This window comes from Perognathus longimembris, chromosome 16 (genome assembly GCF_023159225.1).
Source record: "Perognathus longimembris pacificus isolate PPM17 chromosome 16, ASM2315922v1, whole genome shotgun sequence".
NCBI lineage: Eukaryota > Metazoa > Chordata > Mammalia > Rodentia > Heteromyidae > Perognathus > Perognathus longimembris.
In genome coordinates, this window is record NC_063176.1 from 19,870,987 (window position 1) to 19,888,447 (window position 17,461).

Here is a 17,461-nt window from a genome sequence, read left to right on the forward strand (position 1 = left end):
TATAGTGTGAGCTGCCTGTCAGTCATGGGGAAGTCCAACCCAGGCCTCCTGCTTTCCTCCTGTAGCCCCCCACCACACAGCACAGACACCCCACACCCATCCTACATCTGGACAGCGTCATTAGAAAAAACGTTAGTAGTGCAGGCTCGAGGATTTGTCACAAGCTGAAGTGATTCCTCTCTGTTTCCAGTCCACTGACTGGATGACAGATTCAAATGTGAAGGTTTGACAAATAATAATAAAATAGCATGGCTATGCTAGACTTCAGTATTCAAGGCACGAAATGAAACTGGCATGTTATATGATGCATCTGAAGACTTGTCCTCATAAGGCAAGCCATGCAGATATGATTTAGGGGGTTCGATTTTTGAGAAATGAGAAGGATAAATAGGGATAAGATAATAGCAGAGATTAAACAGAAAAAAAACATTCTTTGAGATAGAGTCACACTATATGGCCTAGGCTAGCCTTGAACTTTTGAGCCTCCTGAATGCAATGCGTATAGGTTTGCATCACCATACCCAGTGAGATTAGACAATTTTGAGGGGAGAGGAGAACCTTGATCTTGCAGTTGCTCTATCACATGAGCCATGTTCTTAATCAGTTAGACAAATCCCTCTGTGTGTGTGTGTGTGTGTGTGTGTGTGTGTGCGCGCGCGCGCATGTGCATGCTGGCATTGAAGGATGAACTCAGGGCCTAGTGTTCTCCTTTGACTTAATTTTTTAAATAGTTATTATAAAGGTGATGTACAGAGAGGGGTTACAGTTGCCTAAGTCAGGTAAAGGGAGCACATTTCTTTTTTAAAATTTAATTGTATTGTTAAGGTGATATACACAGGGGTTACAGTTACATACATGAGGTAGTAAGTATATTTCTTGTCAAACAAAAATATGGAATGCTTCATGAATTTGCGTGTCATCCTTGCGTAGAGGCTATGCGAATCTCTGTATCGTTCTCATTTTAGTATATGTGCTGGTGAAGCAAGCACAAGAGTACAATTCTTTTGGGACAATGTCACTCCTTCCCTTGCTCTCTCTCCTTTGACTCAAGGCTGTGCTCTACCACTTGAGCAACACTTCCACTTTCAGGTTTTTTTGCTGGTTAATTGAAGGTAAGAGTCTCACAGTCTTTTCTGCCTGGACTGGCTTTGAGACTCAATTCTTGGATCTCAGCTTCCCAAGTTGCTAGGATTACAGGCATGAGCTATCAGTGCCTGATGAATTTTTTAAAACATTAGCTAGGTTTTGCATCACCTCCTTTCCTGCCTGACCAGAGGTTTCAAATTCATTGGACAGGTCCTGGGGCCAAAGTCTGGAAACTTCCTACTCATTTTCTTCTGTCTTGGACCTTTCTATATCCCTCTGTCACCCCCGTTCTTCTTGTTAGCTGCATGGTTTGGTCTGGCTATAGGGCTTCTTTCCAAGTTCGGAAGAACTCAGCTCAGGATCTTTCCCTTTTGTCCACCTGAGGGGTCCCTTCAGCCAGACCCTCTGCACCTCGGCTTCATCGCTGGCTCTGGCTGTAGTGGGGCTCCGAGTCTCACCTCACTGTGCACTCCTCAAAGCTTTGTCACCTCTGTCAACAGAGGAAGTGGAATGTAGGTCAACCTCACAGGGCTAAAAATACAAACATCATCCCCAGGCTCTGCAGGTAGCTTAGCTGGGGTCTCCAATCCCCTCCAATCCCACTTCTGAATTGCTTCTTGGAGCTTAGTACTGCTGCCATCCCCCTAGTGAAGGGCCTGGGAACTGGAGGAGGTGTTGAAAGGCTCTCCCTGGGAGCACACTTGTCTGATCCAGAGTGCCTGAAAGGAAGGCAGCCTGGTGCAGTTCTCCTCCAGTCCTGGGGTGCAGGGCTGCAGGGAAGGGGAGCTGGAAGAGGGAACCTGAGCCTGTCCCTGTTCTTCACACCAGGCAGGGACCAGAGAGCAGACACTTCAGCATTTTGGTGAGAGGAGCTACCACCTCACTTGTTCCTTCTTAGCTCTTGTACTCTCTCCAAAAGACTTACTTAGAACATTTCCTGTGAAACTGGAATCCAGGGTTTGAAAGCAAAGTTTGTTTTATTTTTATTTATTTAATCTATCTATCTATCTATCTATCTATCTATCTATCTATCTATCTATCTATGCATGCATGCCAGTCTGGGAGCTTGATCTCAAGGCCTGCACTCTGTCCCTGAGCTTCTTTGTTTATTGCTAGTGCTCTACCATTTGAGCTACAGCTACATCCCAGGCTTTTTGGTAGTTAATTGGAGTGTATAGTCTGACGGATTTTCCTGCCTGGGCTGGCTTCAAACTGTGATCCTCAGATCTCAGCTTCTAGGACAGCTAGGATTACAGGTGTGAGCCACTGGTGCCGGGCTTTTCAGCCCTTTATATCTCTTTATATCTTTTCAGCACTTCATATATCTGTACTCTGACACCCTTCTCCCTTTTTATTGAGATTATTAAGTAATTTTATAAAGAGGTTATTATTCCATAGGTCAGATTATTAGTACCTTTCTTTTCTTGAAACTTTTATTCTCATTTCTTCTCCATTTACTTTTACCTTTTATTTCATTTTGCCCTTCTTCCTCCTGCTAAACCAGAAGGTAGGTTTCCTTCCCCATACAAAGTCAAGCCTCTTCAAAGTCCCCTTTCTGTGGTCTCGTCTTTCAGGCGACCTGTGCTTGACAAGAATGGAACTGTGTATTGAGGATCCTTGCTCCCAAGGAGTGAGGAGACCTTGACATTGGAGCTTTTCCTAAGCCAGCTCCTCAGTGTTTTGCTGAATGAAAACCCACTTTAGTCTCCCTCCCCGCTCCCTGCGCCATGCCCCCCTCCCACCCCCACCCCCGGCTTACAGCAGCCTTGCTCTGCCTGGCTTTGCATTTTCCAGGGCTTGGAGAAAATAGAATGTACCTTTGGAGTTATATAGATATTCCTGTCAAGATGAAGTGTGCTGGCTGCTTTTCCTATCTGGACAGCGGGAGACGGAAAGGAGGGGGGTGGTGGGCAAGACTTAATACCTATTTGGTGGGTCAAATGGAAATGTTATTGGTTGTCTGGTTTTCAAAAGTTATTGTCCAGGGGCTGGGATTGTGGCTTAGTGGTAGAGAGCTTGCCTAGCATGCATGAACTTCTGGGTTCAATTCCTTAGTACCACATAAACAGAAAAAACTGAAAGTGGTGCTGTGGCTCAAGTGATAGAGTGCCACCCTTGAGCAAAAGAAGTTCAAAGACAGTGCCCAGGCCGGAGTTCAAGCCTCAGTATTTGCAACAACAACAAATAGCTATCCTCCAAGACAGATTAAGTGATTTCACTGAAAGCAGGAAAAGAGATTTGGCCACTTCCTTTGAAGGCCTTCCCCGCATGGTGCTTTGGCTCAAGAAAAGCCAGACAGGGGAAAGAGACATTCTTAAGGTTGGAGTCCATTCTCCTGAGGGGCCATGTGGCATGTTGATTTGGGGTTTGGATTGAATCCCACCACTGGCTTACTTTATGGCCAGGGCGAATCAGTTCCTTTGCAGTTCTACTTCATCTGTAAAATGGGTCCAATGGGTACAACCCCCTCCCCTGGGAAGGTGATTGGCTGGGTCTGCAGAAGAGGAGAGGGGAGAAGAGAGGAACGGGAGGAGAGGGGGAGAGGGAAGAGAGAAAAGAAAAGACAGGGGAGGAAGGGGAGAGAGAAAGGGAGGGCAGTGAAGGGAAGGGAAGAGAAGGAAAGAGATAGAGACAGATATGTCATTGCTCACAGGGAGAATATTCTGTTTATGAATATTTACATGATGAAAGAGGAGCACAAGCTTCCCAGGTCCAGTTCTGGTGAGGAGCTGGGGAGTGGGGGGCTATGTCAATCAGCTGTAATTTAAGGGGAAGATCACTCTTCCCAGAACAGCTCAAAGGCTGCAAGATTTCGTCCCCTTGGCCTCATCTCTTTTCTGTTCTAAAAAAGCCATTTGTTCCCAATTATTCTTGAATTATCATGACAGCTTGTGGTTTAGGCTGGCTTCGAATCATTTGAGCCAGCAGCAGTGGAAGCATGCCTTGCTTGGTCAGAACGGCAGCTGGTACCTTTCACCGGCGCTCTCCTTCCGGTGCATCCCCACCTCCTGGCCAGCCCTCCCTGCCAGGGGCCACCAGCACAGCTCAGGGGATCAGCATTCTGTGTGTGTATGTGTGTGTGTGTCTGTGCCTGTGTGTGTGTGTCTGTGCCTGTGTGTGTGTGTGTGTGTGTGTGTGTGTGTGTGTGTGTGTGTGTGTATGAAGTCAAAGTTAACTTCAAAGAAATGCTGCCTACATTTTGCCTTCGGCTTTTCCTAATCTGTGTAGAACAAAAAATTCCCATGTATGAGCAAGTGATATTTGTTTAAGGATATATGTGTCAGGTGACAGTTCTGTCCACTGACTAATGAAGATTTCCTGTTTAGACAGGCCTCCCTTTTTTCCCCCCTTTCTTTCTACCTTCCTCTTTGCCTTTCTTTGTGGAACGGAGGATCAGACTCAAGGCCTTGTGCTTGTTATCAAGCCCTCAACCTTCAAGCTACACCCCAGCTCAGAAGCAGTATTTCTTTCTTTCTTTTTTTGCCAGCCCTGGGGCTTGAACTCAGGGCCTGAGCACTGTCCCTGGCTTCTTCTTCTTCTTCTTTTTTTTTTTTTTTTTTGCTCAAGGCTAGCACTCTGCCACTTAAGCCACAGCACCACATCTGGCTTTCTCTATATATGTGCTGAGGAATTGAACCCAGGGCTTCATGTATATGAGGCGAGCACTTTACCACTAGGCCATATTCCCAGCAGAAGTAGTATTTCTTGATAAAACCTACAGTTCATAAATTTGTCACTGTCCTATTTTCAGGATTCCTCAAACTTATTTTAGGGAAAATAAATATTTTTCTTCAAATATGTTCCACTCTCAGGAAATATTTTCTTTCTCTGTGATTTTGTCTGAACATCCTCTTCTCCTTTAAAAAATGATTCATCGTGTCCTCAAGTTACCCACCCATATAACGGGGGCATCAACTCTGTCTCACCTGTTGTGCCATGAATACTGGACATAAAGCTCCAGTTACACAGTCAAACATCCTTGCTTCCTTTCCTTTCACTAATTCGTGTTACTCCCTCTTCCTCAAATACATGAACTCCTACCTTCCCTCCTTGGATCCATGATCCATTTTAGATCATTCAAGAAACATTTTCTAAACCCTTGTTTCCCCAGAAGGGTGTGTGGGAGAGTTTTGGTCAAGAAATTAAATACTATATAGCCAACAGGGCAGTAGAGATTTGCCCAAAAGAAGAACACTGCCCCCCCCCCCCAGCCTGGGCAGAAGGTGGAGGCTATGCTGTATGTGGGGTATAGGAGAGAGCCAGGGACAGTTAGATCACTGCCAAGTAGAAATGAGTGGGACAGTGGGAACACGGGAGTGGGAGGATGCGTGGCTTCAGCATGCTGAAAATAATTTGGAAATAAAACCATCAATAATGCAATTCTTCATAGGTGGTGTAGAGTTTGTCGTGCATGTGCTGTGTGGTTTTTTTTTTCTGGGTCCATTATAGTAGGATAAGGCTTTAAAAATATCATTTTAGCCAAAGTAATTATTGGCTTCCTTTCCATCCCCAAGGCTGTGTCCTGGGGAGACACTGCCTGCAGCGGGGTGAGCATTGATTGCTCAGGGCTGCAGTGGGGAGTGTGCCCCCATTCTGGTTCCTTTCCCACAGCTTTCTCTCCAGCTGAGAAAACACATCTTCGAGTTCGTTTGTCCTGACCTTAGAGCTTGCAATTTGCAAACTCTTACTCTTTGCAGCAAGATTTTCCTAGCTACAGGTTGCAACCCACATTTTATAAAATCGATACTTTGCAAATAGCATTTTTTTAGAAATGACATAGAAAAGAACATCAGAATCCATCACACAAATAAGGTTTGGGTTCTTTAGAGAAACTTTGTGTGTGTGCAATGAATGTCATATATACTGTGGATCATGGAGGAGTGTTTGGAATGGTTGGGAGAACACATTCGTCTGGAAGACTTTCTCATGTATACTCCTTGACCAAGAAGCAAGGACCGTCCACCTTGTATTCTAACGTTAATTGACTGGATGGGTTGCTGGACTGAAAACAATTTGGAGGTGGTGTGTAGACTCAGGGAGTGCAACCATGGATTAGCAATGTCCAACACGAATTTTTGTCCAAAGCCTAAATACCCACCGATTTATGCTTCCTGTATTGCTAGATGACTGTGCCAAGGTTTTTTTAATTGGTTGATATGGAATCTCTTGAACTTTTTATTTTTTATTCCAGGATCTCCTTAAACCAAGATCTTTCCAATCTCTTCTTTCCAAGTAGCTGGGTAGCAGGAACTACCATGCCTTTTGGTCCCAAACCTTTCTTGTCATGCAGACAAAAACAAAAACATAGCCTTCCATTCAAAAGGCTCTTCATGAGTCATTAAGAACTTTTTTCTGAGATTATTTCTTGGAGAATTAACCAGGATAAATACTGCTACTCATTGTCTACCACACGCTTATTCTTGTTTGTTAAGACTCTCAAACTTTCTTTTTATTCCTTTTGCCTCTTGCAAAACTAATTTAAAAGATTATTATTTACTTATGGAGTCTCTAGGCTGGCCTCAAACTCTCAGTTCTAGTGCCTCAATTTCCTGAATGCTGGGATTACAGGATTGTACTTCTACACCCTGCTTGACGAGTCACTTTTAAACAGACCTACTTGATATGTAGTTTCTTCGTGTGTTATTTCCTGTGGAATGTTAGCTGCCTTTCCTTTGTATGTTGTACAATTGCTCGTGGACCTATGAGCACAGGGAATGAGGTGGATTTCAGAGTTATCAGTAAGGAAGACTGAGAGTGTCTCAAGTAGTGACCCTGCTCCTTCCAGCAAGCACTCTTGCCAACTCTTCTCAGCCTGATGCTAAAGAAGGCAAACATTTTTGTTTTGTTTTGTTTTCTTTTGCCAGTCCTGGGGCTTGAACTCAGGGCCTGAGCACTGTCCCTGGCTTCTTTTTGCTCAAGGCTAGCACTCTACCACTTGAGTCACAGCACCACTTCTGGCCTTTTCTATATATGTGGTGCTGGGGAATTGAACCCAGGACTTCATGTATACAAGACAAGCACTCTACCACTAGGCCATATTCCCAACCCCAGTAAACATTTTTGTGGGCACAATGTGTGTCACTCATTGGGTCCCATACTTCACGAACAGTTTTCTGTTTTCACTACCATGATAGGAAGTAAATCCTGTTAATATTCCCATTGATAGATGAGGAACCCAAAACCTAGATAAGTAACCAGACATGGTTAAATAACTAATAAATGTAGAAGTCTGTTTCCAAGATCCTTACTCTTAGCTGCTATGCTTCTATTGCCTCCTAAATGAACATAAAATATGCATAAGGGTACTAAGGCTGAAGTCATTTTGGATGAGTAATTCCTAAAATAGCATGTAGCTAAACTTTAAACAGTATATCAGTCAGTTCTGTAATGATTTCCAGGACGACGATTCCTCCTGTAGGCTGGGCATCTGTAATCTGATCATCAGAACTACAAAATGCTCCAATTTGAGGGATATTTTGAGCACTGGCATAGAACCACAAGTGGAAGCTAAACATCTGACCTCATGTGATAGGTCACAGTCAAAATGCAGGTGCAAGCTGGGTGCCAGTGGCTCATGTTTATAATCCTAGCTACTTTGTAGGCTGACTAGCTCCATATGAGGATCAAAGTTTGAATCAGTTCAAGTGGAAAAGTTCTTGAAACTGTATCTCCAGTTAACCAGCAAAAAGCAGAAAGTGGAAGTGTGGCTTAAGTGGTAGAGTACCATCCTTGAACAAAAAAACTAAGCAAGAGGATGAGGCCCTCAGTTCAAGCCCCAGTACACACACACACACACACACACACACACACACCTAAGTATACTCTAAATGCATAAAACTACCATCAAGCTCAGTGTATAAGAAAAATAAATGTAAGAAAACTACGTGAACTAGGATCTCATTTCTAAGATACCACATTACCTATGCAAACATTCCCACATCTGAAAAACTCTGGAAATCCCCAACACTATCGTGACTCTCCTTTAGCACAGTCGGATGGTGTGGAGGGAAGGTGTCTAGCCTGGCATGGGGCCTGCTTCTGATTCTGCTAGCATCATGGTGTGGCTTCTCTCCTGCCAGATGTGAAGACACAGGCAAGCCCCAAGAATGACAGATTGCCCACATGGCCCAACCTGTGTTGTTTCTCCTTATGCACATGTTTTGTTTCCTTAAAGCATGGTTGGGAACGATCTGGCCCGAGAGCCGTATGAGGCCTATGAAATCATTTAGTACCTGATGGACCTGACATGTATGCTTCTTGTCAGCTTCCTGCAGCCACTATCGTGGTATACTGTTTATACTGATAATTGTGTGTGGAGAGTGATATTACAAGTATCCAAATGGCCCTGGCTGAAAGAAGTTTCCTCCAAACCTGCATTTCTTAAGAACCATGTCCTTCAGTGACTCATGGCGCAGGGAATAACAGGTACTGGTAATGGTGATGACGTGATAGGATCTACTACCATCTTCTCCCTTGGGCCTTTCCCACTGAAGAATGCTGTTCTCGGAGTACTTCCCTATTGTCCACCACTCCACAGTAATTCTGCCATCTAATAATAAATTGAGCAGACTCAACTCTGTTTCTTCCCATTCATTTTGCTTTCTTTTCCCCTTAACCTCGGACATTCACTTTCCCTCTTTCTTGGGCTTAGAGTCATTTAGAACCATCCACACTAGATGACCATCTAATATTAAAAATTTTTTTTTCTGGAAGAATGGGGATGTCTTATATCTCTTTTGCCTGCATTCTTCAGGAATTACAGCAGATGCATTATTTCCCAGCTAGGCAGATGTTTAAAGAAATGCTCTTGCTGGGTATGATGTCACGTGCCCACACTTGGAAGGCTGAGGGAGGAGGAAATCGTGTTTGAGGTCAGCTGGGTTATATAGTGAGACCTTGTTTCAAAAACAGAATACTAGAGAGACAGAAAGTTGGAAGGCTTGTCTGGCAAATGGACGTCCTGAAAACTTGCCTGTCCTGCCCATTGACCCTGTGGTTTGGCTGAGCCTGAAACATCTCCATAGTGTTGAATAATAAACAATAGTCATATTCGCCATGCTTAGCGTCATAGATTCACCAGAGTGCTTGTCTATAATGACTAGGATTCTCCAGACAGTATGACCAGGTATAATACCACAGCTGAAAAAAAAATGAAGATCGCAGATAAGAACCATTTTGAGTCCTCACTCGCATTTCCTGCAGGGGAGTAGAAAAAGCTTCTTCATTTTCTATTCTCCCTACTTTATCATGTTTCATTTAAATAAATCCTTGCTAAATTTAAAAAAAAACACCACAAAATGTAATTCCATAGCCTTGGATTATTTAACTCGATTTTTAAAATCGTGGTGCCTTTGGCTTGCTAAGTGGAAATAAACACAGCTGAATTTGATGTCCTCATCCAGCTGATCCAAATAAACACTGGGGAGAAACTATGGCGGTTCTATCTTGTGCCCTCTCCCCCAAGTTCTTCCTCATGCCCTGTGTCTGTCTAGAATAGAATGAACCCTTTAGGCCTGAACCTGCTCAGTTCTTCCAGAGTCAAGTGCTTTGCTCCTGGTTTCTGGACTGTGGGTGGCCTCTACTCATCTTTTCTTTGCTGCATGTGACTGGACTCTGTCTAGGTTCTGGTTTCCATTTAAGACTCTGGAAATGAAATCTTTTTTTTTTTTTAAGTTAAAATGAGCTCAAGAAACTAGTGAAATTCCTCCCAACCCTAAATCCTTGGCTCTTCTGTGGAAGAAGAGCATTCTTCATACAGCAACACAAAATGTTCCCTCAAATCTCCAAGCAACACCCCCCTCCCGACCCCACCTTCCTCCTTCCCACAGTGCATTACATTTGTTCTTCTAGAGAAGAGCTCAACTGTGGTCTCAGAGTTCAGCCCCTCCACTCTCTTCCTGACCTGTGATGACTGGGTGGGTGCTGATTTCCTGATTTGACATTGCCACTCCAAGAATTTGCCCTTGGTGTCTTGGGTTCCCTCCCTGTGCCAGGGCTGGAGATGAAATGCTGTGGGAATTGCCCGAGTGGACAGAGAGGTGCCAACACAGTAGCTGATGGCACTTTGATGGCCAGGGGAGTCCACTGATTAGTGGTATATGGTATTTACTTGGGCTGGCATGAATTATCACACTGACGTCTTTTTGAATATTTATTGTGAACCACTTCTAGTGCTAAGTGCCTTAATAAGCCTTTAACTGTCACAAAATAAGATTAGGAAGCTATTGTTAGCCTCCATCTTATGTAAGAGGGAGCTAAGGGAAGTTTGAAGACATTAAGTAACTAGTATGTGGCAGGGATGGAATTTAGACCCACTGGGTCAGTTCTAAAACCCTCATAGCAGCATATAAGACAAAGGCATGAGCTGGGGAGTCAAGCAGCCCATGTCTGCCTGCTGGATCTTACATTTATTACCTGTGACCTCAGGTAGTCTCTTGCATATAAGTTAGAAATATCAGCCACACTTCAGTCATTGTGAAAGTAGGAGTGATGTGGATGAAGTGCTTGGCATGGTGCCCCGCACATAGTAGGTCCTCAGTTTATTATATTTATTATTTTAAAATACTATTACCTCTCTCCATTAACTCCATCAAAACTTCTTCAAATGTTGGGAAAGCATTTTAGTCTCTTGCCTCTACTTCATCATTATCTTCCATTTGTCCAGATTTCTTGGAACACAGAAAAATATGCAATAATCAATAAAAATGTGTGTGATAATCATTGGGTACAACTGATACAATTTGACTTGAAATTAAGGTAAAAATCTGATTGGTCTGAAGAGAGGAAGTTCAAGTTTGGATTTGGCCAGTGGATCACAATATATCATTATGGCCTCAGCAGAAAGCCAAAGGAAAAAAGACAAGGTATGCATGGGAGAATGAACTTCTCTCCAGGAAGGAGATACTTATCTCAACAAGACACCTGTCATCTTATTTGACTAAAAAGCACTCTTGCATTGAAGAGAGCGCTAGCCCTCACCTTGACATCCTTTTGGATAATCTCCTCTGCTTCTCATTTCCCTTCAGTATGGTATCACCATAATTTTCTAACTCAAAGACAGTAGAAGCCATCCGGCCTCTGATTTCTCTCGTGTTCTGCACAGCGTACGTGATTCCAGCTGCCACGAGATCTCAGTTCTGGTGTCTTATATTGTGAGCAACAGTTTCCTAAAGCAATTCTTTTTTTTTCCCCCTCACTATGATCCTTTTAATTTATGTAAAGCAACAGATTGATCTGGAAGAGTGGCTCAAGGGGTGGAGTACTTGCCTAGCAAGTGTGAGGCCCTGAGTTCAATCTCCAGCATTGTCAGGGGGGGAAAAGTATTATGAGAAATATTATGGGGTTGGAGGCATGGCTCAGTTGGTAGAGTTCTGGCCAGTGAGCCAAAGTGTCAGGTGCCAAGATCTGGTCCCAATCTTGCAACTAAAAAACAAACAACAAGCAAACAAACCCCCCCACAATCCCCCCATCAGTTTATTAGCATCATTTTTGTGCAAAGGGGATTCATTTTGACATGTCTGTCACACATGCATATAATGGCTTTGATCAGACTCCACCATTACACTTTATGTCCCCTCCCCCTTCCCAAACCAATCTCAACAAGTTTCATTGTTCCATTTTCACATATGCACACCACGTATTTTGACTCTCTTCACCCTCATTTATGCTCTTTATTCTGCTGCTTCCACCCCCACAGAGAACATGTTTTATCCTTCTAAATTTGTTTTTGTGGAAGTGCATGTTAATTGATCAAGGAATTTCACCATGGCATTTCACACATGCACATTATGTGCTCCATAAAGCAATGCTTAAATGGTGAAAACTCACACGGTACTTTTTACACACGAGGCACTGGCCCTTGCTCTTACTGATACCAAGTCAAGTGATTTTCCCAACCCACTTTGCAAACACAGAAACTAAAGCATAGAGACATTCAGTAACCTGTCCAAGGCTAGACAACTAGTATTTGGCAAAACCAGAATTTGATTCTACAATAGCCGATGTTTACTGTCTGGGAAAAACCACCAACTGCACTGCTTCCTCTCTGCCTACCTTCTGTACAACACTCTGATGCTTTCTATTCCATTCTATATTTGTTATTGCAGTAAATCTGGGTATGATTCATAAAATGATCTTTCCACTTTAATTCTGGGTACTGACACCTGGCTAACAAATCAGCAAATTAGACTCCATTGTGAGAGGAACTCTTCTGTTGTCTGGAACAGTCCACTCACATTTCCCCTTGTTGTGATTCCATTTCACCCTACAGGTGTAATGCTTAGGACTGGGTTCTTTCACCAGGAAGGAATGCATTGGCTATGTGGACTTTCAAGTTTCCCTTGAGACTTAGCGATCTGTCTCTCTGATTTAGGTTGTTAGGTTAGATAGTGTGAATTTGTCCCCCCAAAATGGATTCTTGATGGGCTGGGAATATGGCCTAGTGGCAAGAGTGATTGCCTCATATACATGAAGCCCTAGGTTCGATTCCCAAGCACCACATATATAGAAAAAGGTCAGAAGTGGCGCGGTGGCTCAAGTTGGCAGAGTGCTAGCCTTGAGCAAAAAGAAGCCAGGGAGGGCTGGGGATATGGCCTAGTGGCGAGAGTGCTCGCCTTGTATACAGGAGGTCCTAGGTTCAATTCCCCAGCACCACATATACAGAAAATGGCCAGAAGTGGCGCTGTGGCTCAAGTGGCAGAGTGCTAGCCTTGAGCAAAAAGAAGCCAGGGACAGTGCTCAGGACCTGAGTCCAAAGCCCAGGACTGGCCAAAAACAAAACAAAACAAAACAAAAAAGAAGCCAGGGATAGTACTTAGGCCCTGAGTTCAGCCCCAGGACTGCTCCCCCACCCTGCCCCGCACAAAAAGAAATGGATCCTTGAGAAATGGTGTCACCAAAACTCTGTTCCAGTGAGGCCGAGGGCTGTGCTGAAAACCTGGCCAAGCTTCGTAAGATCTACCCTATGTCTTTTGTAGGATGGCCTACAAGATTTCTTCCAGGAGTGGTGATCCCAGTATTCAAGGATGACCATTTAAACAGGATTTCACTTCCCACGGCATCCAGTCCCACTTGTTCCAGAGTCAGAAGCAGAGAAGCCACAATCTTCATCTAGTAGGGGTCCTCATTGGCTCCCATCTGCCCACAGAAAAGAAATGGATGTGGCTTTCCCATTTCAGCTCTGCTGCCTTGCATGAATAAATGCAACACATCACTTGCAAATAACGGATTGAAATGCAATCCCTCTTATCCCGTCCGATCTCTCTCCTAAGAGGGGCCATGTCTTCATGCAGTATGCATCTCTGTGATTACGCATTCAACTCCTGAGCACTAGCAAGCGACACCTAATTCTTCAAGCATGGTTTGTTATGCTAAATCATTGATAGCATCTTTTATTTATGAAAATGTTCTTTCTGAAAGTTCAGACATAGAGCCTGACAATCTATCTTCTCTATTAGGTTTCAACTTCCCAGCATGAGGTCCAAAAACTCACCCAGAGAGTTGAATCTTTCAAAGCCTGTAGGCAGCTAGCCAGCATGGCGTCTACATTCTGGACAAACACACCTGGCTTTAAGCCCACAGACACCTGCATTCTCCTCTTCCCATGGCCTTGGGAATGGAGCTTGCCAAGCCCTGGGGTGTCTGGAGAAACCTATCCAAATTATGGGCTCAGAAAGTGCTGTGTTCTAAGTGGTGGTGGCACTTAGGGACTCTTTGTACCTGGGTAAATGTCATGTGATAAAGCCTTTGTTCTGGGAGTGGGAGGATAATGTAAGTAGAGAGAAATATCTGTGACTGAGGGAACAGTCTCCGTAGAACTTTTTTTTTCTTTTGAAAAGAATATTGAGGAGACATGGTGAATAGACAAAGGATAACTAGGTTGTTGAACAAACTCAATTGTTGATGTAGTCACATGACAACCCCCCTCATCCCCCTGCCGTACCCTCTGTTGTCGAGAAATTGGAGATCAAATCCAAGTCTTGTTTATGCTGAACAGATGTCTTCCTGTTAGTCTCAATTTAGAAAAGGGAATGTCTAGCCTAGGATGAGAATCTATTCTCTATGTCTGGCAACTGCCCACTGTCCATCCTTCCCTATCTTCAGGCTGCATGGGGATAGAAATCTCAGCAGGCAGGGCTGGAAGCCTTCTTTGGTCTAGGAGCCTTCTTTGCTATCTGTCGTTGCTTCTCTCTGCTACTCTCAGCCTCCTAGCTAGTTTCTGAACCTTGCAAGATTTTGGAGGAGCAGGTAAGAAGTCAGGGACAGGAGAATTGGAAGGACTGGCTTCTCCCCCGGCCTGGCTGGGGTTTGCTGTATGGGATGTTGTGGTGGCTCTTGAGGGAGCCCCTCATTGGCTATCTGTCCTGTAGTTGCCCAGACATGGAAAGACCCAGGTGATCCCTTGGGATCCTGGTATGGGTCCCTTTCTAGAACCCTAGCAGGACAGTGCTCGCTTAGAGCTTCTTGTGGCTGGAGTTTCCCCGTCCCTCTGGTCCTGACACAGTGATATTGTAAACCTGCAACACCTGGATCAAGTCCTTCATCTCTATGGCCTCGAAGAATGAGCCCACAGACAGAGAGGGAGAAGTAAGACAGTCAAGATTTCCTGAGCTCCTGTGAAACAAGAGGGAGCCCAGTGCAGGGCACAGTGTGGAGCCAGTGGGGGGAGTGTTGTGCAGGAGTTAGTAAGGTGTCTCTGAGAACTATGTGACTCTAAAGATCACTGGGTAAGCTGCAGGCCAGAGTAGTCCCAGGAACCAATCCAAGGCTTTATGCAGCCTCTCCAGGCATCTTTTAGCCCCTCTGGCAGGATGTCAATTTGTCCGTTGTTCATGTGCAAGTCTTCCAGGGGGCAGTGGGCTACGATGTGATGCCTAGGGACCCACATTCGAGACTACTCAAGGCCATGGTGTGATGTCTGGTGACATTCATACAGGACTGCTCAAGACAATGCGAGGGACGGAAGGGCCTTCGCCTTGATTATCTAGCCAGGCTCTTTCTCTTCTCCCAATAGGGGCTAATCTGATCTCATACCAGCTTCTCTGCCTTTACCCAAGAAAAACAGATTATCTTGTCCCTGCATCCCTCTGCCACCCACAGGATCACAGGCACACATCTGGGATCTGGTTTGTCTGCTGTTGCCAGCTGTTGGGACACTATTTTAAAGCGATCCAAGTGGCCCATCCATGTAAGTGCTACAACACTTGCTCATTGTTTCTGCTCATTAGCGGTTGTTCACCTGTCTTCTTACTGGCACACTCTGACCCCCTTTCAGATCCTTCATCTCGACAAGGCGTCTAAGGGTGATGGAGCCAGGTCTGTGCTTTGTGAAGCCCATGTGAGGGTTCCGGTTCCCATCCTGTGGGTATCTGATAACTATCATAGTGGCGCCTCAGCCAAAATGGAGGCCAAGGGTCCCATTCCAAGATCTTATTACACAAACAATAGAGTTAAAAGTAAAGGGTGCATTTTAGTTCTGCTGCCTGTCACCCAAAAGTAGTGGTTTAAAACTGCTCTGATATTCGATTCCTCCGGCTCTGTGGCTGGCTGTCAGCATCTCCTGATTCCTCGTGGCTTTTCCCAGGCAGCGCTGTCATGCTGGGCAGGGAGCTGGCTGATTGGCTCTCTTTCTTATGGCTTCTCATTCTTTGATGGCCCACACGGGCTTCCTTTCATGGCAGCCTAGGCAGAGGCTCTAAGGCCTCCTGGGATGGCACACAGAATCACCTTCATACAGTCCATTGGCTAAAGGAAATCACAAGACTAGCCCAGATAGATTCAAGAGATGGTGCTCTGGGAGTGTGTGTGTGTGTGTGTGTGTGTGTGTGTGTGTGTGTGTGTGTGTGTGTCTGTGTGTGTGTGTGTAGAGGGGGAGGTGCTGTGGATCAAACTCAGGTGCTAGTGGATTATACCTATAATCCTAGTTACACAGGAGGTTGAGATGTGAGTATCCCAGTTTGAAGCTAACCCAGACAGGATAGTCTGTAAGAGTCTTACCTCCGTTTAGTCATCCCAAATCCAGAAGTGGAGATGTGGCTCAAGTGGTAGCATGCCAGCCTTCAGCAAAGAAAACCAAGGGATAGTACCCAGGCACTGAGTAAGTCCCACTATCAACACACACACACACACACACACACACACACACACACACACACACAACAACAACAACAACCCCCCAACAGCAACAAAAGACCCTTTGCAATTATGCATGCTAGTCAGATACTAGACATTAGCTTTTGTTTTATATGGCTGCTGGTGCAGGGCTTGAACTCAGGGCATGGGTGTTGTTCCTGAGCTTTTATTGCTCAGGGCTAACACTATCATTTGAGTGTCTACTTCACTTCTGTTTTTCTTTTTGTGTGCTTAATTGGAGACAAGAGTTTCATGGACCTTCCTATCTGGGCTGGCTTTGAAACACAACCCTTAAATCTTAGCCTCCTGAGTAGCTAGGATTACAGGTATGAGCCATTGGCACCCAGTATGACAGTTTTAGGTTTTTTGGGGTTTTTTTGAGACAAGATCTCATTATTAACAGGCTCTATCTTCCTGCTCTGATGTGGTTTCTCAGAACCTGTCAGTTTTTAAACTGTGTGTGTACGCATGTGTGTACATGTATTGGGGCTTAATCTCAGTCTTGTTCTCTCTCCTAGCTTTCTTGATCATGGTTGGTACTCTACCACTTGAGCCATGCCACCAGCCTGGTCTACTGTTGGTTAATTGGGAGACTGAGTTTCACAGGCTTTTTTTTTGCCCATACTGGCTCTGATCTTTAATCCTCCAGGTCTCAGTTTTCTGAGGAGCAAGGATTATAGGCATGAGCCACTGACATAAGCTTTTACACCATTTCCAGAGTCTTTGCCTATCTCCAGTCCAAGTTGAAAGGGCCTATGTTTGTTATCAGACACAGCAGATGGAATGGCGGGCGCTGGTAACACTGGAAAGGCCGGTCAAGTTGCTATTTCAGTGGGGAAGATTGCTGTAGCTGATAAACAAGCTTGGGGTCTGGGCTGCTCAGAATCTGTACTAATCTTGGCTCTTAAACAAAAACACTAAGTTTCTAGAGGAATGTATTTTTCATTTTCAGAGGTCATATGTCCCTCTATTTTCCATTGTGGTCTATTTTTCATGGTGGTGTTTCTTTATCAACAAAGCAAATCTCAAGTGCCAGCTGCCTTGACTCCCACTCTCTCGTTCTGTCATCCTTTGGTCCTCTTTAAAACCTATGTGTGGCTGAAGCCTAGCGTGTGTCCTGTGCTATCCATACAGGAATGTGCACTTTACAGCAGGCGTGGGAGGAGTCTGGGGTTGTCTGAAGGACTCTCCTCCTCTGAGCAGGGCCACTTTCCCAGCATGGCTGGCCAGGATGGACTGCCCATCC

The 17,461-nt window shown here is 44.7% G+C and overlaps 1 protein-coding gene and 1 non-coding gene across 2 annotated transcripts in view; one reads left to right on the top strand and one right to left on the bottom strand.

The window, feature by feature from the left end:
- Window positions 1-17,461, top strand: part of Scd5 (stearoyl-CoA desaturase 5) — a 93,094-nt gene that overhangs the window by 24,275 nt on the left and 51,358 nt on the right. The window lies entirely within an intron of this gene.
- Window positions 886-989, bottom strand: LOC125365069. Its single transcript, XR_007213626.1, has one exon. It is a non-coding gene; the product is annotated as a U6 spliceosomal RNA (small nuclear RNA).